The sequence below is a fragment of the Thamnophis sirtalis genome, unplaced genomic scaffold (genome assembly GCF_051295495.1).
Source record: "Thamnophis sirtalis isolate CommonGarterSnake01/CBP01778 unplaced genomic scaffold, rThaSir2_p1.2 scaffold_4, whole genome shotgun sequence".
Taxonomy (NCBI): domain Eukaryota; kingdom Metazoa; phylum Chordata; class Lepidosauria; order Squamata; family Natricidae; genus Thamnophis; species Thamnophis sirtalis.
Window position 1 is genome coordinate 30,238,972 of NW_028261384.1, and position 24,482 is coordinate 30,263,453.

General features: G+C 39.2%; 1 protein-coding gene across 10 annotated transcripts in view; it reads left to right on the forward strand.

The window, feature by feature from the left end:
• Window positions 1–24,482, forward strand: part of KIAA1217 (KIAA1217 ortholog) — a 240,015-nt gene that overhangs the window by 11,644 nt on the left and 203,889 nt on the right. The window contains exon 1 of one of the 10 annotated variants that reach the window (XM_087712700.1): window positions 7,795–7,991. The exons of 8 other annotated variants lie outside the window; for them this stretch is intronic. The gene's annotated coding sequence lies outside the window, so the exon portion shown is untranslated. Of the gene's footprint in view, window positions 1–7,794; window positions 7,992–8,072; window positions 8,092–24,482 lie in introns of those variants that run through there. One more of the 10 variants, XM_087712701.1, reaches the window with a different exon arrangement.

Here is a 24,482-nt window from a genome sequence, read left to right on the forward strand (position 1 = left end):
ATTATGGCTTAGGGCAGTGATGGCTAACCTTTTCGGTGCCGAGTGCGCCAAGCATTCATGCAGAACCCCAAAATGCAACGTTGAGCACCCATGCACATGCAGCGCATCCCACACACCTCTGCCCTGCTCACCCTCACATCCAGTTTCAGCTTCCAGCTTGGTGTCCAGCTTGGTTCACGCCCAAAATGGGACATGGGGGGACACACATGCATGAACCCCCAAAATGCAACATGAGTGTCCTCTGCCCATGCATTCCATCTCCCTTAATGCGCAGCAGAGACCCGAAGACCAACTGGCTGATGGGAGGCACATGCACGATGGAGATGGGCTGGGGCGATGGCTGGCATGTCCACAGAGAGGGCTCTGCGTGCCACCTGCGGCATGCATACCATAGGTTCACCATCACAGGCTTAGGGTCTAATTATGCTAGTATCCTTACATTCTTACAGAGGATATAAGGAAACGGTTGTGTACCTATCTTTATGAAAAGTGAGTAAACTATATCTTACATTTGTGTGTGCTGGTGTGTGTTGGTGGTTAAACACAGTTGATTTTTTGCATAGGAAGTTTTCACATGATGTGGGAAACAATAATGTTTCCCTGTAGCTGTGATTTAGCATATAAAATTGCTCTCAAAAGTTTTGATTTCTGTGTAATTTCTGGAAACACTTTCTGCTGCTTTTGTCTTTCTTTTCTTCTTAACAGTTTCCAAGCCTCAGATTTTTCCACTGATATTTTATTGATTGTGCTTGCTGTTTGTGTAATGAACTACAGTATATTCAGAGATACTGCAGGGTGGTAACTGAAGATAATTTAGAATTTTTTTTTCTTAGATTAGATATTTCCTGAGTCATGTAAATATTTAGCTTCAGCATAGAAGATATTTGCAAGCTAAGCTTTGAACAGATATCTGTAGGAACACTCTTTGAATTATTTAACTCCAAACCCAGTGTTTTACAGAAGGAATGCAGTAAATTGTATCTGTTGTTTATTTTTTTTGTTAGATTGCCATATTTGCTAATTTATTAAAATTACAGAGCTTTTCAGGAATTATGTTTCACCATTGTAAGTGGAGCTCATTTCTGAATAGATCTGTATGTATTAGTTTGAAATAATATATCCAGCTTGTTTCTTGTACTCATAATGAGGTTGAAATTGTATACTTAATGAATTTGTAAATTTTAGAGCAGCGTAGTTCCGCGGAAGACAAGGAAATCAACCTTAACACTTGCCCTTTGATTATATTATATATTATCCCAATCTGTAATAGATAAATTAATTTGCAATGTTTGTGTATCGGGGATTACAGAAATGTGTCCTAAAAGCTATGGGAAAAAGGCAATCCATGAGTTTCTGCCTTTAAGGTAAAGGTTTCATTTTCATTTTATTTCATTTTATTAGGGTTTATAGGCCGCCCTTTTCCCTGAGGGGACTCAGGGCGGCTTACAATCACCAGGGAGGGGGTGCAAATCGAAATAAACAATATACAAACAAAATAAAGTAATAAAAACACAACTTGCATTCAACATTCAACACTCGGGTGGGGCAAATTAGAGACTTATCCCCAGGCCTGTTGGGAGAGCCAGGTCTTGAGGGCTGCGCGGAAGGCCTGGACGGTGGTGAGGGTGCGTATCTCGATGGGGAGATCGTTCCACAGGGTCGGAGCTGCAACAGAAAAGGCTCTCCTCCGTGTAGTCGCCAGTCAACATTGACTGGCGGATGGGATTCGGAGGAGGCCCAGTCTGTGCGATCTTATCGGTCGGAGGGAGGTAATCGGCAGAAGGCGGTCTCTCAAGTACTCAGATCCACTACCATGAAGGGCTTTAAAGGTGGTCAACAGCACCCTGAAGTGCACCCGGAGATCAACAGGTAGCCAGTGCAGCTCGCGGAGGATGGGTGTTATGTGGGCGAACCGCGGTGCGCCCACTATCACTCGCGCGGCCGCATTCTGAACTAACTGCAGTCGCCGGATGCACTTCAAGGGCAGCCCCATGTAGAGCACATAGGTGTCCCCATAGAGTTTACTCTGCTAGTTGAAGCTGACTTTAGGGTCTGGTGCTCATCTCCCTTTCTGAAACCAAACAGCCAGCATTGTCCAGAGACGTTTCCATGGTCATGTGACTGGCACATGACAACTCAGAGCATATGGTGAAACATGGAATGCTGTTACCTTCCCACAGGAGCCTTCAGCTTTCCCAGGTAGTTCAGATCGGAAATACGACCAGATAAGCTCATTCTACTTTGTAAGACTGCCTTAGCAGAATCATGAGGAAAGTATAAATCTCCTGCCATATTTTTTAATAGCCTGATAAGGTTAGCGGGAGGAACTTTCTGAGTTTCTTTCTCTGCCTGTTATGGAGCTATAGGCTAAGACCCTTCTTATCTGATTGTTCCCTAGGCAACATCTGTCCTCTCCTCCTTCTCTCTCTTGCCATTCCCCCATCTCTCAAACTCATCCCCACATACAATTATATCAGCCCCATATAGAATGTGTTACAGAAATCTAGGCAGGAGATGAATAGGGTGTGAGTGACTGAGCATAGGGCCTCCTGTTTTAGGAATGAGCACAATAAACATAGAAGCCAACGCTATGCAAATACCTTCCCAGCACAATTGTCATCTGGTCATCTAGCAGGAGTCATGAATCCAAAAGGACTTCCAGAAAGTGCACTGGATCTGTCTGCCGTAAGACCACCCCATCCATAACTAGAGGTAGTAAATTCCAGATGCCTCCAAACAAAAGCTACTCAGTCTTGGCCAGGGTTGAGCTGAAACCTGTTGTTTACCACCCATCCACAGCCTTGAAGCATTGAGACAGGAGATGAAAAGCATTGATTACTTCATAAAAAGTGGAAATCTAGAGCTGGGTAGCATCAGCATATTAATAATACCTCAGCTCATGGTTATGAATGACCTCGGTGTTAATCAGGAGCAGAGAAAATATTGAACCCTGTGGCACTCCATAGTGCGGGGACTAAGGGTGGAACAACATCAATCAGAACATCAAAAGGAAAAAGGAGAACCAGCACGATACAGCGCTAACTATCATAACCAGTCCGGAAAAATACTAGGGTCAAGGCTGCTGTGAAGCCAAGTAGAGCCAGGATGAATACACCTAAAAGTGCAACCAATGAGGTTTCGGTCCCTTGTCAAGGCCTGAAACCCAACTGAAAGGTTTCTAGATAATCGATTTTGTTCAGGATCCTTTGAAGCTGTTGCATGACTACCTTCTTGACAACCTTTCCTAAAATGAAAAAGGTTGGATACTGAATAAAAATTGCCCAGGATGATTTTGTCTAGGAGTGGCTTCCTGAGGATGCAGGGGGATTCTGGGAGTTGAAATCCACACATCTCGACATTGTGGAACACTGATCTAACCTAATAACACAGCTGTTTCTGCATTTGTGCTACTCTGAGCAAATAGAATTCCAACGGGCCCCTTTTTGGGTTGTTTACTCCTGTAGTTTTACCACTAGCACCCTGAATATTGTCAGAGGGCTAAAAGCCACTACTTAATATTCTAGCATTGTTTCAGAGAGAGACATTTTGAGTGGCATTGTGGGAAACTGAAGTGTTAGGTAGAATCAGCTGGCTGGTGATGTTCTGAATATTTTCTGGGTGGGTTAAAGTAGGTGGGCAGAAAATCATGTTGGGGGCTGTGCCCATGTGCTACAACCAGAAGATACACATCTAGAGCAAAGGTGGGTTCCTTCTGCTTCAGCCGAATAGGTAGTAACTTGGTTGGCCACGCCCCTGAACCGGATCTATCAGCAATGCCATAGGCAGCACCATCTTGTTTTTGCTTCTGCGCATGTGCAGAAGCAATTTTTTTACTACTATGCATGCGCACATAGTGTGCATTAATAGAGAGAACGAGCATGAAACGTGTCCCTGAGTGAACCAGCAATACCGTGTTTCCCCAAAAATACGACAGGGTCTTATATTTTTTTGACCCACAAAATACAGCCTTGGGCTTATTAAAGGGGAGGGCTTATTGTTTTTGGGTTGCCGGGCGGCTGCTCCCTTGCGAGCGGGCTCCCAAAGAGCCGGGCTCTGCCTCAGGGTCGAATGGCTGTGTCGCGCTGTCACAGCAGCAACACAGCAGCCATGAGGTGGCCATGCTCGTGAGCAGCCGCCTGGCAACCCCCCTTTCCAGTCAGGCATAGCACCGTTGACTGATCTAGCAGTACCCGGAAGGCCCCAAGCAATGCAAGCACCTGTTCACCGCCCTCTGCCTCCCATGGTTCGGCACCTTCGGAATGCCCCTAGGTGAGTGAATGAGACTCTGCATGGCTGGAGAGGAAGGTTGGGCAAGCGGCTTTTCCGCTCCCCGCTCGTGGGACTCACAGGCTCACAATGCCCTTGGCTAACTCTACAGTACCTGCAGAGCCAGGGCATCTCTGCTGCTGGCGCTGCCCGCCGCTTGGGGTTTTTTTTGGCTTTCAAAGCACAGAGGATGGATGCCGCTCTGGGAGTATGCTCTAGGGTTGTGGGCTGCAGAGCGTATAACCATAGAGCATACTCCCAGAGCGGCATCCATCCACCGTTGCGGCTTCCAAAGCATGGAGGTAGGATACCGTTCTGGGAGTAAGTGCTATGGTTGTATGCTACCATAGAGCGTACTTCCAGAGCGGCATCCATCCTCCGTGCTTTGAAAGCTGCAAAAAAAAACCCAAGCAGCAGGCAGCACCAGCAGTGGAGATGCCCTGGCTCTGCAGGTACTGTAGAATTAGCCAAGGGCATTGTGAGCCTACGAGTCGCACGAGCGGGGAGCGGAAAAGCCACTCGCACAACCTCTCTCTCCAGCCATGCAGAGCCTCATTCACTCACCTAGGGGCATTCCGAAGGCACCAAGCCACAGGAGGTGGAGGGCGGTGAACAGGCGTTTGCGTTGCTTGGTGCCTTCCGGGTACTGCTAGATTGGTCAGCGGTGCTGTGCCTGACTGGAAAGGGAGGTTGCTGATCGGCTGCTCACGAATGTGGCCACCTCATGGCTGCTATGTTGCTGCTGCAACAGCGCAAAACAGCCACTTGACCCTGAGGCTGTGCCTGGCTCTTCAGGAGCCCGCTCGCAAGGGAGCAGCTGCCCGGCAATCCCCCCTCTTCACCTGGGCACAGCGCTGCTGATCGACCTAGCGGTACCCTGAAAGCACCAATCAACACGTGTACCTTTGCCCCCCACCTCATTCCCACAGCTTGGTGCTTTCAGGATACTGCTAGGTCAGCAAGCGGTGCTCTTCCTAGCCAGAGGAGGGGATTATCCAGGGGGCTTATTTTCAGGGGGTGGGCTTATATTTTTGCCCACGTGAAAAATGTGGCAAGGCTTTAGTTTTAGGAGAGGTCGTATTTTCAGGGAAACACAGTAACAGAAGCCAGAACACATCCCTGATCTAGAGTAGTTGGTCTTGGGCAATTAAGTCTGGTTCACAAGCAAAAGGTAAAGTTGAAAAAGGTGTTTGTATGTCTAGTATTTGTCTATTTCTGTAAATAAGTATGACTATAATGGAGCCTGCCCTTTATGTTGGTATGGCACGGTGGTTGTAAATTGAGTTAATCATGTAACTGACCCATTTTTACAAAAAAAAATTGAGGCAATCATTAAGCAAACAGAGTGGTTATAAAGTGAACCAATGAGTTGCTATGGATGTGGCTTTGCTAAAAATTGGAATTAAGTGCCATAAAAGTGATCTTAGAACATTGCAATATCAGAATCCATATTTATTTTAAAACTGCAACTGGTTTGTGGTTTAGAAATAGCGGCTTAAAATAAAACAGATCATGAATACATTATGAATAAAACATTCAATAACATCACTACCTACACCGTGTGAGCCTGCCCCTCCTCTCTCCTCCATGCCTGCAGGAATATATATCAGTTGAAAAAGTCCTCTGTTCTAGAAATAGCTACTCAAACTGAGTATTTGTCCAATAATAAAAGGTATAGCAAATGAATTGGAAGTTTGGAAATGAACTCTGCAGAAAGTCAAATCTCTAGTTGATAATCAGTAATGAGTGCCAAGCTTTGTTTTGTGTGTATGTGTTTTGTAACATGATAGTCCTGGTGATTCATTTCAATGCTTTAGCCATCTTATGTTTGTCTCTTTTGTGGGGGTTCATTCATCAAGGAGCTTGTTCAGGAAACCACCTTTTTTTCCCTCTGAATAATCTATGGGGACACAATCACATTCATTGTAGTTTTTCTGGGAAGTAGCCAGGTACAATGACAGTAAGGAGTTATGTTTGTCAGTTTTCCTTTCATGATAATAAGATACCTCCTCTTCTCCTCCTCCTAACAGGATTTTTTAAAAATGGGAGTGGATACTGTAACAGAGCTTCACTAGAGAAAGCATACACACCTAAGTCATTTCAAAGTTTTAAAATGAATTTAAATTTCCTCCGTTTCAGTATGTCTTGGGGATGGTGGGACAGCTACTTTTGGAAAATATACTTCATAGGTCCCCTTTATTTCCCATTGTTTTTTTTTTCTGGTTTTAAACTTTTTAATAGTTTTTTTTTTAGAGGGAGTATCTATGGAAAGAATTGTTTTCTAAACACTGACCTCTACACGATACTGTACTAGGACTTAAGAAATATACTAATGAGTATGGCTCTTATTTATTAATCAAATGTATATAGTCTCCTATCTCACCGACTCTGAGTGATACATAACAAATGAATAAAACTATATGTAAAAACAACAAAGCAAAAAAAATATAGTCACTTTTATTAAAAACAGTGATACAAACCCTAGGTGAAGAGAGAGTAAGAATAACAAACTCAGCATTAGAGCCATTTAAACAAGTCTCAAAATGGCCTCCTTCACAAGTTTCAAAAATATCTCCTGCACACTTCGACAGATATTTCTAGAAAGGATAGTAGAAAGTATCACAACTCCACTAACAGTGCTGTGACACGGATGAGGAAAAAGACATTTTGCTCACCTGCCCACAAAAGTCTGACTTGATCAAAGTGCATGTATGATTCCAGTTGTATGTATACCCCAAAAGAAGAGACAGATAAAGAAAAAAGTGGAATTCTATTAAAATGTTCTGGACGATTTAGAAAGGCAACTCCAGAAGGTGATGGCAAATTTCCCCTTTTGTAGGAACAATGTTTCCCACACTAAAGTCCATGAGAGTAAGCTTTTAACAGGTGAGCACATCACCAAAAAAGATATAAAAATCATTGTTGAAGCCAGGAGGAAGTCGGAGTGAAACTCTGCTAGGAAGAGCTCATAGCAAGAGGCTGGCTTTCTAAATAAAATGGAGAGAGCGAGCTTCCAAGCAAAACCTGCTTGACAGGTTGTACTACTTAGAGAGAATTATTGGTTCCTTAAAGAAAAAAGAACAATAATTGCAAAAGGAAACAATGAACCCACTGAAGGTATATTATTAAAACTCAGTGAAATCCTGCTCATGGGCATAACCATTTTGGGGTGTGGATACCCCTTTAGAATATCTGCATTCTGCATCATTGGAAAGGGAAGGAAGACAACCGATGTATTGCTACAACTTGTTTTTCAAAGCACTATATTGCTGCAGTAACTTATTTTTGCCTTTTATAAAAATCTCTTCTGTTTTTAATTCTGAGTGAACTTCTGGAAGTTTGTGTGCCAAGAAGCAGATGGTTAAACATTGACTCAAGACAAATAGCTAAATTGTATCCTGTGGTCTGAATCTGACAGGTTACTTTGCTGTATGGGCAGGTGGGGTTAAAGTAACCATGGAGATGGGTGATATCATACTCGGAAAGCGTGTTAAGACAGCGAGTGTAACTTGTAGCTGTTCAAAGTCCCATAGGCTGGAGGAGGCTTTCATGCAAATGAGAAAGTTTGACTCACAAAAGGGGTTAAAGAAGTTGCAGTGGAGACATGGAAGATGTTTCACCTGCCTGTGTTGCAAAGAGATTTTGTTGTGAATTAAAGATTTTGGTGGCTGCAGGAAATGTTCTGGAACTAATCTCTTGGGCAGCCTTTGGAGTCCTCTAATTAGGTAAACAGACGTTTCCTTTTTATCTGGCGGAGGCTATAATGTGGGATGAAGTTTACTTTGCTGCATTGTCTTCTGGAGAATAGACTTGAATTAATCTCCCGTATGTATTTCTCTCTTGTTTTTCTCTCTTGTTCTTTTCTCCTCCTTCACCTGCCCCACCCAAGTTTTGATTTAAATGATCAGCCAATATTCCGTGGGGTGGGAAATGCGGAAACAGTAGCTTGATATCAGTTGGGGAGGCATGCTAGAAATAGGAAAGTGTCATTACTTTTATTTCAGAAACTGTTCTGATCGGGTGCTTTGATTTCCATTGTTAGGCTCATTGTGAGTTCGTGAAGCCCTAATTTGTGGGTCAAACTTTTCTAATGTTCATTTATGGAAAGGTTTTCTGAAGAATCGCTTAAAAAACATCTTTCCTCTTTTGACAATACATTCCTATCAGAAGCCTGGAAGTTTTGCAATGGAAGAATATGATTCATTCATTCTTTTTGTCTGGCTAAAAGTTACTTGGCTAGCTAGAAAATGTTTCCTTGTTTTTTGTTGCTAGCATTTTAGTCGTTGGAGGTCTGTTGCTGCTGTTACCATCAGATCATCAAAGGAAGTGGTTTAGTTTTCTTAAAATGAATAATAGGTGTGTTGGCACAAATCTTTGAAGAAAGAAAGGTCACCAGTTCAATTTAAAGGTCTTAGTAAGATAAAGACTGGACAGGATTGTTTAAAACACCTTTTATTCTCTTAGCAATCTGATGAAAATGGAAAGTTGCTAATAATTTTTTTATCACTTTGCTTTCCTTACTAATACAAGCAGAAGGGAATTTCAGAGGCACGAAATGCTTATAAAATAAGTAGAAGCAAATGAAACTATATTTTGTCCACAACATTGTCAATTTAATTCACATGGCACTTGTGGATAAATTGCTAGTATTAGTTTACTAATGGTAATTTATAGGATTAATTCCAAGCCTGATTTTTCGTTGTTTGTTTAAGAAAGGACTGATGCTTTATGTGTTTAATATTAAAATATGCCATGGTGAACGTGTCAAATAAATTGGGTGATTTGCATTAATTATGCTGATTGTGGTTGATGAAGTAGAAGAACGGAAGGAGATATGGAGCAACCAGAGTCAGTTCAAATAGTCCGTGAATAAATTTATGGCTGGGAACCATATGTAGAAAATTGAACAATTGATTATAACAAAAAATAGTATACTAAATCAATAAATATTTAACTATTAAATTGCCATCATGATAGAAATATGGTGGCAACAACAGTATATTTATATTGTACTAGTGTAGGATTAGTATATTTTGAGCTATTCAGATACAGGTTTTTGTCCCTAGATCACACATATTGTTTGTGCAGTGCTTTAGCATTCTAAAGCTAAAAGAAAATAGCAAACACTTTATTTATATGAGATTTATATGAGATAAGTAAGCCAGAAGTATTCATGGGGAAGGACAGCTATTGGATCTTTGCAATAGAATAGAATAGAACAGAACAGAACAGAATAGAATAGAATAGAATTCTTTATTGGCCAAGTATGATTGGACACACAAAGAATTTGTCTTTGGTGCATGTGCTCTCATTGTACATAAAATGACAAGATACATTTGTCAAGAATCATAAGGTACAACACTTAATGATAGTCATAGTTACAAATAAGCAATCAAATCATACTAGGAAACAATCAATATAAATCGTAAGGATACAAGCAACAAAGTTACAGTCGTACAGTCATAAGTGGGAGGAGATGGGTGATAGGAATGATGAGAAGATTAATTGTAATGTTTGTATTTATGCCAAAGCTCAATGAGATGGGAATGCTGAATTTGGAACATTGCCATAAATGATGCTGTAAGGAGAACGCAGGTATTTCAAAATAACCTTTGGAGCTACATTTTTTTTCTACTTAGGCCTTGCCCCTATCTGATACGGGAGTTGAAGTTCAATATAATTCGATGGGACTGGGTTGGATGAGAATTGAATCAATTTTAAATTGAGTCTCAATTTTAAATTGAGTCTAGTTTATCACTGCTTTGAAATATAGAATGCTGAAAGTTTTTTCTCTTTTTCTGTTGTTATTGTTTGGGGGTTGTGTTTATGAGATCTATAGACATTCAAAAGGAGGACCTCTGCTTCTCTTGTTCAAAAAACTTTGCCCTGCATGAGAGTCTATTTCTAACATTCCCCTTAGCTAGAGATCAGTTAAGTGGTTGCTTTGATGTGGGTGCTGCTTACCAAAGGCATTGAATTATTTTGAATAACCCCCTAGTATTTTTGTGTTTCTATAGAGGATGTAATATGATCAGGTTTCCACTCTTTGGTTTCTAAGTGCCTTTATTCATCCGCTTTCCATACCAGAGATTCTCAGCTATATTGATTTTCTGAAGACCAGTACTTTGCACTTTTTTCAGCAAAAATATGAAGCCATTGCAGCAGTTAATCTGAATACATAGAAGGCAGAGAATGGTTTCAGGTGCAAGAGAAGGACAGTGGATGTAAATTATTCGATTTGCCTGCATGCCAGTTGGATCAATAAAGTTCTTATCAGGGATCATGTTGAAGCAGAGATGGTATTCAGCAGGTTCTGACCAGTTCTGGAGAACCGGTAGCGGAAAGTTTGAGTAGTTCGGAGAACCGGTAAGTGGCCCTGTCCCCATATATTCTTTGCCTTCTGAGTCCCAGCTGATCGGGAGGGAATGGGGATTTTGCAGTAACCTTTTCCTGGAGTGGGGAGGGAATAGAGATTTTGCAATATCCTTCCCCTGCCATGCCCACCAAGCCACACCCACAGATTCAAAAAAATTTGAATCCCACCACTGTGTTGAAAGGGTATTGGATCATCCCCGCATGCTGTAATGAAATGTTTCTTAAATTCAGCGGTGTTGTGTTATGTGGATTCTAACACCCAGAATTTCAAGAGGATGCTTGCTGAACACTGGTTGGGGAATTTAGGAACTGAAGTCTCCACATCTGGCATTAAGAAACACTGTTTTAATGCACTTGCTCATCCCATTGAGTCTGGGGCTAATTTGTTCTGTAGTTATGCTATATGTATGCCTAAGACAAGACTTTTAAAAATATCCCAGTTTTGTGGAATTTTCACAGCAAAGACAAAGGCAAGTTCTGGAATGTTTTCAAAGAATGATTCTTTTGAATTGTTGATATGACCGACTCTGTAACTCTTATTCTTAAAAGCTTAAGTAAAGTTCTGAGACAGGACTACCTGAGATAGCATAGTGGAAAGATTCATGTTTGAATGTAGAAAGTCCACTCTGCATATTGCATGAAGAATATATTATTTTTAATTCTGCGAACTGACTCAGCTGTATATGTTAGAACATGTAAGAGTCAGAAAAGAATATTGTCAAAAACAAATGGCATAGAGTAATAATTTTTTTTCCTACTGTAAGGCAATTTCCTAATGAATTTTTATTTATAATAAACTAACATTTCAAAAATGAAAGCAAAAAATTCACCAATATGATAAAACCACTAAAAGGTAAAGATACTCAATATCTGTTTAAGTGAATTTCTGGTGATATCACTGTATCACCATCGTGACCCTTGCAATATTTAGATACGAAGGATGCTAACCCAGTTTTGGTTTGAGATGAAACCAAGTGATGAGTGATATTATGCCAAGCATTTTCAGCAGATGTCAACTTTTTCTTTGGTGAGCAATTACTTTGGGGTATAAGACAGTTGCTATGTCTGAAATTGACAGGCAGTGTTAAGGAAGTGAAAAGTCTTGCTAGCCACAAGAAATCCAGGGTTTTCTTTACACACAATCTAGTTGCCTACTGAAAAAAAGGACTGCCTTATCTGCCTTTAAACTACTCGGCAAATAAAAGAAAGGAATCAGTAACTTCCTATGCTAGTGCAGCTCAATTCAATCCTGGTTACATTTTATACTAGAATTAGAAGTGTCTGTGGAGTTGGAAAAATGATAATTTAGAAGTGTAGTTTGAGATTGATTTTTTTTTAAAAAAAACCAGCAGCTTCCTTTTTTTCCATCCTTTTAAGGATATTAGGTAGATCAATAAGGATGTGGGTGCACTTATTAAAGAGCTATTTGGCTATCAGAACAAGTTTTCCTAATAAATTGTAACCCCAGAAAATATGTGGCAGATCTATTCTAGGTCAACCTGAACTTTGAGGGTATACTCAAGGCATCCCTAAGAAGGCAAGCCCAACTGGATTCTTTTAAAAATTCAAACACTTTGGAAGAAGAAAAAACTAGTACAAGCTCTCAAAATATTTAAAAATCTTGAATAAGTTTTAAAAATTGTAACACATTGAACAAAGAATGCCTGACATCTCAACATAGCAAAAGCTCAACAGATACAGACTTTAGAAGATATCTTCACTAGCTTAGTCATGATAGATCTTATTTAAGGCCATGTAAGCCTTAAGGACATTTTAATTTTAAGGACATTTGAAAAACATCTCCTCCAAAATTATCTGGGTAGCACCAGTAGAAAATAAGCTTGGATTGTGCTCATCTGAAAAAAAAAAACACCCTTCTACACTTGCTTTGATCTCAAAGATGCTGTACACAAGCCTATAATCTTTGTTAATAGGAACATTTAAAGGAAAAAGACCATAAATACGATGTTTCTTGGAGTAGACAACCCCTCCTAAGTACTATAATCAGTTCTACACCTGCACAGTAGAAAGTAGAAGGTAAGCCTCTGCTCTTCCAGAAGCTCTCATGTATTTCTTTGGTGCAAGTTGGAATGTTACTGGGTTTAAGCCGGGGCATTTCGGCAATGGATAGTGCATTTACATTGGAGGTTAGTAATATAAACAGTGTGAGGTGTGCAGCTTTGTAAGCATGAATGCACAAAAGCATTTGTAGTTTTGCATCTCTCCGAACAAAAGCAGACTAAGCGGGTCAGTTAGTTCTGACTGATTTTAATCTCCCAAATTTAAAACCCCTTTTCAGAAAACTGTTAGGAGAGTGCAAATAAACAAACTGGGTAAATCTCTTGCTGAAAAGGTTTTCTGTTTCTTTTTTTTGGTAGTGAATACACTTGCTGAAATAGCACAACAGAAAGAGGGAAGAAAATCCTGCTCTTATCGCCACTGAGTGCATTCTTGTTTTGTTCTGTATATCCTCCTGGCTCTTCCACTCCATCTGTTCTTCCTCATTAAATTGCACCAATTTAGCAAAATTCATGACAGTGAATTTTGGGTGTTGTACACCAAACATCAGGAACTGTCATATCCTTTGATGTGGTGGTAAGGTAGGAGTGGCTCTGTTTACTTGCACCCCATGAGAGACACAGTTTGCCATTTCTGTGTGGTCTGGTCTTTATTCATTCCTCTTCCCATGCAATTCAATTTCACAGCAGTCTGCAAAAAACTCCACACTTTCAGCTCTGTTTCGTTCTATCTAGGAGGTGTAATCAGCAGTGACTGTCCTCTACAGAATGCCAGGTCCTATGCCTTTAGGGAGCCTTCTCTTTGAAGGGCTGTATCTGGATATCTGTATCTGTATCTGTATATACTAAAAAGCAGAGACATTACCCTGCCAACAAAAATGTGTATAGTCAAGGCTGCGGTTTTCCCAGTTGCAATGTATGGCTGTGAAAGTTGGACCATAAGAAAGGCTGAGCACCAAGAAATTGAGGCCTTTGAACTATGGTGCTAGAGAAGATTTCTGCGAGTCCCCTGGACTGCAAGGTAAACAAACTGGTCAGTCCTAGAGGAGATCACCCTGACTGCTCTTTAGAAGGCCAGATCCTGAAGATGAAACTCAAATACTTTGGCCACCTAATGAGAAGGAAGGACTCCCTGGAGAAGAGCCTAATGCTGGGAAAGATTGAGGTCAAAAGAAGAAAGGGACAACAGAGAATGAAGTGGCTGGATAGAGTCACCAAAGCAGTAGGTGTGAGCTTAAATGGACTCCAAGAGATGGTAGAGGAGACAGGAAGGCCTGGAGGAACATTGTCCATGGGATTGCCATGCGTCGGACATGACTTTGCAACTAACAACAACAATCCTGGATATTGCTCTACTAAGGACGTCCAGGTCCAAGTTAAAGATAAAGACACTCAAGACATCAGTGGCTGTTTTCTTTTCTATGGGAAATTCACTTGAAACTGCTTATCAATATTGATCCTCTGGATTGGTGTTGCTCAACGTTGGCATGTTTTAAGATGTGTGGACTGCAACTGCTAGAATTCTCCAACCAGCAATTTGGGGTGGTTTTTTAAAAAAATTATTCAATTTACATGCTGTCCATCTCATATGGAGGCAACTCTAGGCATCTGTAAATCATTAAAGTTGAAGTCCACACATCTTAAACATGCCATGGTTGAGAAATACTGATTCTGAACCCAGAGATTACTGGAGTCAACTGTGCAAAGCGTTTTCCATGTTGCTGTATTTCTATTGCAATTATTTAACTCCTCTCTCAATGTTCATCAGTGCATGTAAAGGATCTTCTATAGATTTGACACAACTCTATTCTCTTTTGTCTCCTCAGGTTCAATATTTATAATTTATTTTTATTTTTATTTTCAATTATATGTAATCTGCCATGACTTTCTCCCTTTCTCTTGTATTTCTCTTCCTACAACTTATATCCATGCAACACATAGATAGTTTGATACAGTAGGAAGAGAAAGGGTTCCACCACAAATCCGCGGTAGACTAAAGCGCGACGAAAACGGCACGCTGTGAGCGGTAAATTTAAAATTAACGCGAAAACCTTACCCTAACCCCCCTAAACCTAACCCTAACCCTAAACCTAACGCTAAACCTAACGCTAATCCTAAACCTAACCCTAACGCTTAACGTAACCCTAAACCTAACCCTAACCCTTAACCTAACCCTAACCTTAACCCTAAACCTAACCCTTACCTTTATGTGAATCGGCTTGCTTTAATTTAATTTTAATTTTAATTTAATTTATTTTTAATTTTATTTGTCGCGCTGCTGCTGATGTCACGTGCACGCTTTGATCGGGCGCGCTTTAGTGGACCGCGGTTTTGACGGGTCACGAGAGAAAGAGCTGCCATTGTGCCTTACCTTTTCTTTCATTGATATTCTTTTGAGTTTTTGTTAATTTAAATTCCCAGAAATAAGTATGAGATGTGTGATATACAGGCTTTTGTGAGTTACATTACTGCATTTGGGATATAAAGCATTCATAGACCATCTTCGTTATAAATATTTTTTGGCATAACAATATCTGTAGCATCACTGAACAAAAAGATTGCAACTTTTATGTGGGCTGATGAAGATTATTTGTTGTTTTGTTCTCTCATATACTTGTGAACAGAGCCAAATTTGTCACAACTATATTAATCCTGAAGCATACTCATGTATGGTCTCAAACAAAAGATTATGTATTTAATTTATATCCCACAATGGCCTAGTAAATGGGATTATGTTGTAAAAATCAGAAATCAATCACAGCTCCTAGGATTACAGTTCAATTTTGTTCTATTCTTTGAAGTACGTTGACCCATTTGAATGAGACTTTGGATAAACTGAGTCTGAGCCTAGATCAGTGATGACTAACCTTTTTGTCATCATGTGCCAAAAGTGCACATGCATGTGCATACGTGACAGCTCCCACGCACGTGCCTGCACTCATAATGCAATATGTGCGTGACATGTACCCCATGCGCCTGCCCCCTGTGTGTGCACACACTCCCCACGCACTCCCCCCCCCCATGCGTGCACAATACCCTGTGCCCCGTTTTGGGCCTAGTAGGTCTCTCTGCAGCCTTCTGGGACAAAAATGGGCCACGGGGGGATGAGCCACACCCACCCACGCTCCCCCACCCTTAGGGTATGCATGGCAGAGACCTGAAAATCAGTTGGCTGGCGGGAGGCATGCACACATGCATGGTGGAGCTGAGCTTGGGCGACAGCTTGCATGCCCGCAGTGAAGGTTCTGCTTGTCCCTTGTGGCACGCGGGCATAGGTTCGCCATCACGGGCCTAGATGCTATGTGTGCTCTGGAAGGGTCAAAATAGATTCAAAGATCAAAGAGATAGCACTGCCTATGATTTGATCCATTTATGCCTCCAACACTCACACCCTCACATGTTAGCCATTGTGGAATGTTGTGTTTGCACTAAAAAGTTTCTTCATCCATGCTTTATCTAAAGTTGGTTGTTTTTGGTATCTATGATTGCTTAGAGACATACTAGCTTTGCCCTGATATAAATCTTTCACTCTTCCATATGCATATTTTATGTTTTGTGACCTCTCTTTTTGCCATGGGAAGTGTTGTTATAACAATATCCATCATTTTCAGCTGGTGCAGACATCATTTTTTCGGTTCCTCTGGAGGGCATCCAATCGGGAAAGGCTGGTCTAGACCATTGCTATTCTTAGGGTTGCCTGCTATTGTGTATCCATCTGTTGTGACTTATAAATAAATTACTTTCAGAAGGAATAAATATTTGACTCTGATGAGAAAAATACACATCTTTAAAGTGGTATAAATAACTTATCTAAAAGCCATTAGCTCTTTTTAACTTACATTGAGTCAGTAATTTCAATAGAAATGAAAAGATGTTGTTTAGTTTTGGTGTGCATAGAAAAGCTATTCTTTGAACATTAAAAAAAACCCTTATGCATCTGATTGTGATAAAGAGAGTATAAGTGAAGTTATTTTGACAATTGCAATTTACTGTAAAGCTTTAAAATATATGTTAGAAACAGCTCTGCATATTTGAGCAAATCCCTCTATTTCTGCTATGTAAAAAAATCTTTTAAATAACACACAGATGTTTGATGCTAATCTGTGCCATTTATGCTTTTACTGTGAATTCCTTTCTGAAAAGAGAAAAATTCTTCTGCATTAACAATTATACAGAAGAACTTTCCTGAATGTTTTTTTGGCTGCTATTATTAAGAAGAAGAAGAAAACTATGTGTTAACAGCTGTTGGTGTGTGAGAGACTCCTGCCTATTAAGGCTCAGGAAGCATCTGGTCCATTCTAACATAGAAATAGCTATCAATGAAAATAGTGGTGACTGGTTTTTTATTGAATTTAAACTGGTGCCTGAGATTTTAACATATCCATCTGGTAGTGTGGCTGGGCAATGATAGGCTCCTGAAGAAGGGAACAAATTATAGTTTTAATGGCCATATACACTTTAATTATTAGTTCATTCTTTCCCAGCTTCTTCAAGCTAAGAGGAGTGAGAGTTTATTACTATCACATTAATATCAAATAAGGACTAGTTAGATCTACTAGCTAAAACACCATATTAGAAACCAGGAAACTTTGAACTCTAATCCCATTAGTATCAAATAAGGACTAGTTTGATCTACTAGTTAAAACACCATATTAGAAACCAGGAAACTTTGAGTTCTAGTCCCACTTTAGGCATGAAAGCCAGCTGGACGACTTCAAGTCAGTCACTCTCTTACTACAACCCAATTCAGAGGGTTCTTGTAGTGAGGATAGAAGACTAAAAGAAGGAAGGAATATTAAATATGTTTGCCTCCTTGAGTTACTTAGAAAAAGAATAAATGGTAGGTAGATCTTATTTTGTTATGTTTATGTGTTTAAGAGCCTACTGACATCCTACATTTGTAGAAAATTTTAACTAGTGTGCTTATAATTGAATTGATGCTTCTTTAGAAAAAGAGATGGATGCAATTCCAAGAAAGCCTATATTGCAGCTGCTTTCTCTTAGGAGAGCTTCCCTATATATGCCAGAAACATATATAATATTTTAATTTTCTGTTTGTTTATTGTAAGTGAACTTAGAAATATTTATGAGTTCTTTAGAATTTCAGAAATAAGTTATGAATCCTGCTCCTCCTCAGGTTGATTCTTCAAATTTATTTGACCACTGGTGAAAATATTGTTTATCATTATATCCTATTTCCCCTTTCCAACCAAAAGTTGGTGTTCTCCTTACATCAAGAATAGGTAAAATGCTACCTATTGGGTATAGAGTGGGGTTAACATTTAGGGCTTAATTGCTAGGTTTCATAGGCTAGGTAATCCAGAAATGATTACAAAGGAAACTGCAGCTGAATGAGAGAGCAGAAATCTAATCTAATGAAGATGTTGAAGAGTACTGGGCCCCAAGGCTGTATTTTAGGCCCAGTACTCTTCAACATCTTCATCAATGATCTGGATGAGGGGATAAATGGGGAACTCATCAAATTTGCAGATGACACCAAGATGGCAGGAATAGCCAACATCCAGAAGGTAGGCTTAAGATACAGAAGGATGTTGACAAACTTTTAACACTGGGCACTATCTAACAAAATGAAATTCAATGGTGAAAAGAGTAAGGTTCTTCATTTAGGCAAGAAAAACAAAATGTACAGGTACAGTATAGGTGGTACCTTGCTCAATAGTAGTAACTGTGAGAGGGATCTTGAAGTCCTAGTGGACAACCATTTAAATATGAGCCAGCAGTATGCAGCAACTGCCAAAAAAGCCAGCACAGTTCTAGGCTACATAAACAGAAGGATAGAATCAAGATCACGTGAAATGTAATACCACTTTATAATGTCTTGGTAAGGCCACACTTGGAATACTGCATTCAGTTTTGGTCGCCACCATATAGAAAAGATGTGAAGACTCTAGAAAGAGTGCAGAGAAAAGCAACAAAGATGATTAGGGGACTGGAGACAAAAACATATGAAGAACAGTTGCAGAAACTGGATATGTCTAGTTTAATGAAAAGAAGGAGAAACATGATAGCAGTGTTCCAATATTTCAGCGGTTGCCACAAAGAAGAGGGAGTCAAACTATTCTCCAAGGCAGCTGAGGGTAGAACAAGAAGCAATGGTAGAAAGTAATCAAGGAGAGAGGCAACTTAGAACTGAGGAGAAATTTTCTGACAGTTAGAACAATTAATCAGTGGAACAGCTTGCCTCCAGAAGTTGTGAATGCCCCAATACTGGAATTCTTTAAGAAGATGTTGGATAGCCATTTGTCTGAAACGGTATAGGGTTTCCTGCCTAGGCAGGGGGTTGGACTAGAAGATCTCCAAGGGCCATTCCAACTCTGCTATTGTATTGTATTGTATTGTATTGCATTACATTGTAATGTAGCATTTATTCCTGGACTGACTTGGATAACTGAGGCCTGATGGGACTGTCAGTGGCAACATCCCTTTTTCTTTCATATTTGGGAAAAACAGTAAACCTGGAGATGGATGGATAACTAACTGGAATCCATGTTGTACCAACACTTTTAAAATTATTTTTTACTTTCTATCCTATAATAAAATGTCAGTTCTGCATCAGATGTGTCCTTTGGCTTAATTTCATTTGATTCTCAGACCATTTTCAAAACCCTCTTAAAGCAGTCAGTTCTGTCCTCTGATAAGAAGAAACTCAGCATCCTTCCCTGGGGAGATAGGTTGTTGGTAGTGAGCAAGCTCAAAAACAAAGATGGTTGGAAAGAATATATAATATGTATATAAACCAGAGGTGATATTCTACCGGTTCAGACCGGTTCGCCCGAACTGGTAGCAGAAATTGCAGGTGGCCCTGTCCACTCACCCCAGCTCTACTGCATCCCTTTTAGGCTCTTTTTCCACCAAAAGCATATGTGCGGAACGCGATCTCACATTTAGGAATCAGTAGGGAAGGTAAGTCACTACCACCCCTGATATAAACGTATATGTGTGGGCCCATTTGATTTTGGCTTGTGTCCTCCCACTCTGCATATTGCCTTCTACCTGTTGATTTCTAGGGCAGTGTTTCTCAGCTGTAGCAACTTTAGATGCTGGCTGGAGAATTCTGGGAATTGAAGTCCAGACACCTTAAAAATTGCTGAGTTTCAAAAATGCTGGTCTTGGGAATGTGAGCATCATTATCCATTTCTGCCTTGAATTCGACACTACAATTATTTGGGTCCTATTCTCTTTGCAATATTTGGCACCATCTGTTCATGTCTCCCTTTTAAAAAAAAAAATTATTCACAATACTACTGAACAATGAAGCTTTACATGCAACCTGCAGTTGGAGACATCTTGGTCCAGCTGTCAGACATCGTTCAGCACTGCTGTGGTAATTGAAGGAGCAAATCTGAACCATAGCTCCTGTGTTGAATAACTGTAAGACTGTGACGAACTACTTTTTGGGCCTAAAACTGTTGCAAACACTTTTTTATTGTAATTGTAATAATGGCAGCAGTGTCACAGGCAAAATTGATCTTGTGTATCCAGATCAATTTTTGCATGCTGCCATAACAGAGAATGTACAGATTAAGCCCTGTAGTATGAAACACAAAAATACAGAATATATACTATTTGGGGTTAAAATCTCTATTTTCAACTTTCTTTTGAAAGTTTTTAGCTCTCATGATTTTGATGATGTTGACACCATGAATGGACAGTTGTGATTCTAGTTCCCTATAGCTGATGTTATAATGAAACTGTTAGTACTTTTAGAATCACAACACCCTATTTTTCTGCAACAGTTTAATGTAGTTCACCCTTCAGGAGATGTTTGAAAAGCTTGGTAGCAAGACATGAACTGATGTCACCAATATTTTATTTTTGCAGCTGTTCTATGGGGAATTTCCATGTCAAGTTGTAAATTATGTTAATGGTGTGCAAATAGGACAGTCAGACTCCAAACCTTTGCCTCTCTTTATGTTTATACCATCGTCTCCAGATTGCCTTTCACTGTAAGAGAGGATAAGAGGGAAACATCCATGAACTTTGATAGGGCTGAATCCGTCTTAGGATTTAAAAAAAAAAAACTCTTCCGATTTTATTTTATTTTTTGCATGTTTTTGCCATGAGGGGAAAAAAGATGAATCTGGAGTGACTCAACTTCTCTTGTTTGTAATTTTTTGAATTCTTTTCAGAAGATAAAGGGGGGACTTTGCAGGCAATTTTCAGGCAATTGGCTTTGGCTTTTCAGGCAATTATGAGCTCCACTATCTGGAGTTTCATTTCTTCTGAATAAGCTATGTGCTTGTCTATGTAAAATGAGCATATGACTTAAGAGGATCAATGGATTCTCTTCTATTTTATATTCCTGCGTGGTCATTCATATCAACTAGATTTGTCTTTTGATGATGGCACACTTATCGGAGGTTTGGTTTGTGAAGAAGAGTTCTTAATACAAATTGTCCAATTATAGTATTTCCCACTATTTCAGTGATGGTTGGCACCATATTTTATTAAGTTTAGTGTCAAATACAGGTAGTCCTCTACTTACAACCATTCATTTAGTGACTGTTCGAAGTTACAACAGCACTGAAAAAAGTGACATATGATCATTTTCACACTTTTGACCATTGCAGCATCCCAATGGTCACATGATCTAAATTTGGACACTTGGCCATTGGCATGCATTTATGATGGTTATGGTTTCCCAGGGTCCTGTAATCACCTTCTGACAAGCAAAGTCAACAAGGAATCCAAATTTACTTAACTAACCATGTTATTAACTTAACAACTGCAGTTATTCACTTCAGAACTGTATGTAGCAAAAAATGAGTCAAAGCTCACTTAATAACCATCTCACTTAGCAGTAGAAATTTGGGGGTCAGTTGTCATAAGTGGAGAACTATCTGTAAAGACATGCCTCTTCATGTTTTTTTTAATCTTGCCGTATCATTTAGCGAATTGTTACCAAGCAGCTGTTTTATGGCCTCAAATATTGTAATTCGGCATGATGCCATTTGTTCTATTAATCTGTTTGGTTTTTTTTATTTTTATAAATAGGTAAATAGATGTGTGTATGTTGGTTTTATTCTCTGCCCCATGCATTTGTACAAGAATTTTAAAATTCTGTAATATTTAAAATGAAAATATAAACTTTATACCTAACATTAAAATTAATATTTAAAAAAAATCAATTAATCGTTAAATTTTTGGTGAAAATGATGTATGTTTGTCATTTAAAAGAAATATTGGGAGAATAGGAGCCAAACATTCTGCGCAGGATAAGGCTCCATGAATGATATTCTGACAGCGGGAACATTTTTACAGGCGCTCCCCCTGCTGATATAAGCTTCTGGATTGGCTCATCATGGAAAAAATTAGTTCTTCATCTGTAATTGTACCTTGCTTCCTATGTAATCATCTCAAAGGGGTTTACAAATAATCTTCTTCTTCTAAATTCAACAATATGTCTTTATGGCAGCTCTCCGTTTGCTATTTATCTTCTTCAGCATGTGGTAAACAGTGGTGATAGAAGGAGGAAGCTTTATTCAGTTTTCCATCCCAGACAAGTGGAGCTGTGTGATAAATGTATTGAACTGGACTTTTAAACTGAACCAGCTCTTAGGCTGTTCTAACTCTCTTTATTTAGAGTAGATTTTGCGCTTTAGCCAAAAGTTTCTTCAAAATTCCCAACCAGTTGTTGTTGAGTAGGAGAGCCACAATGGTCAAGCAGCACACTCCCAAAGCTTGTGGCTTTTCTTAAACATTGCCAGTTTAGAAGAACTGGTTTAGTGGAATAAATGCTCTGTCATTTCAAATGTGTTCTTTTGTTGCTGCAGTTACTGATGAGCTGAAAACCTTCCATAATACTTAGAGCTTCCAAGATTTTTCAAAGCAGGTCTCTAGTGCATGGCTTGCTTATGCCCATGCGAGTAATCAACTATCTTAAGATCAGTCATGGAGGCATTGTACGATGTCCAGCAAATAGGCAGGAGTACAAATCTTGAACCTGAATTCTTCTTCCAAGTAAGTTGCATTCAGCCCTCTACTTCAGTTGTTTTTGATGAGTTAGAGACTGTTCAGTAGAGAATTGATAAGTCAGTATGTGTATACCAGGGCTGGTTGGTGAATTCTGCGAAATGATGTTCATGAAGTTGCCAACTTTGGGGGGGTGGGGGAAAACAGATCGATAGTGAAAACAAATTTGTTTCATCAGACTTAAGTATTTCCACTTAAGTTTGCTCCAGCAAGTTTTTTTGCTTTGTTGCTTTTTTATATATATCACAAGCTTCCCCAGTACTGGCTGAGGAATTATGGGGGTTGCTGCCCGAATACCTTTAAAAATTTTGGGTGGAGAAGGAAGCTATGCTCTACTTTCATTGTTTGTTGTTATTGCAGTGTATTATTTTTATAATTGTACTTCAGGAATGCGTCAGTGCCTGTGCTGGCCTATCCTGTTCTTAATGGATGAGCAAATAAAATTAAGTTACAATTTTAATTTAAGAGTACTCTAAAAAGATAGATTTCTTTTACATAGTCATAAAGTTAACCTCAGCTTGTTTTGCCTACATATTTATTCGTATTTATATTCTTGTAAGAGAAGTGAAGAACTTTAAAAGCCAAGTTATATGACAACAAAGAAGATACATTTTGTTATTAAAAAATTGTTGCCTTCCTAAGGGATACTATGCAATCTGACTGTAGTAATGTAATCCTATTGAAGTCAATTAGATATTGCCACTTGAAGGACTATTATTGCTTTCTAAGCATCTCATAAAGCAATACAACAAATTTTTATTTTAGACAATTTGTAATCTTGGCTGCCTACATAAATCTATCAGAAGCTAATATGCTAATTTTCCCAGTAATTATTAGTTAATTAATCATATAATGGTTGTGTATATGAAGGTTATAAGTTCCCTATAATATTTCCAAATGAGAATACTGTAAGGATGAGAAAATGGTCAAATGAGTTTGATTTCTCTTTCAATTATTTATTTATGTCATTCATTTTGCTGAATTTGATTTTTTAAATAAAAGAATTGGACCAAAATCTTCAGTTTAATGTACATTCCTCCAAATATCTTTGTTCCAACTGTGACTAGCATATCCATTATTGATCAGTCAAATGGTTAATTAAATTTATATGCAACCCATCTCACACATTACTCATTTTAATATAATGCATTTTAATTTATAAATAAATATATTTTATATTTATATGAACCAATTAAATCTCTTTCAAATGGTAAATATCTTTTAATAAGTAAAGTAAGTGTTAAGTAATGTTTTAAAGTGTTCCTGCTTGAGACCGACAATCTAAAATGGGATCAGGAATCAGATATGGGATAGCAAATTTAGGAATTGCTACAGTTTGGTCTCATATTTGGAAAGCTCTGATATTTTAGTAATGTACCATTACACTTTGTCTATGTATTACTTTTCTCTCTCTGCTCTAATTTCACATATTCCTATATGGTTTCAGGTGTGTGCTATCAGAAAAACTTTTATGGTCTTTAAGAGAAGACCATACTTTAAAGCAATTCTGTTATGGAACCCAACGCCTAAATTCTTTAGTTCTGAATGTTAAGGCTGTTAGCAGACATGATTTCATTTTGGTGTGGGTGGTGACTTGACTTGCCTGCCAATCAATTGATGGTGTCATTGGTCTCCTACATTGTTTCAGGTACCAGTTACCAGTTTTCCCCCATTAGTAGTGAAATTTTGTGTGCTGCTTAGAAAGGTTTAATCAGGGAGGAGCTCATTTTATGTCCCGAACGGTTTTGAAGCATGTCTAATAATGTGTTTAAGATTGCCCATATAAATGATATATTTAATAGAAAAAGTATTATCCTTATGGCTAGAGCC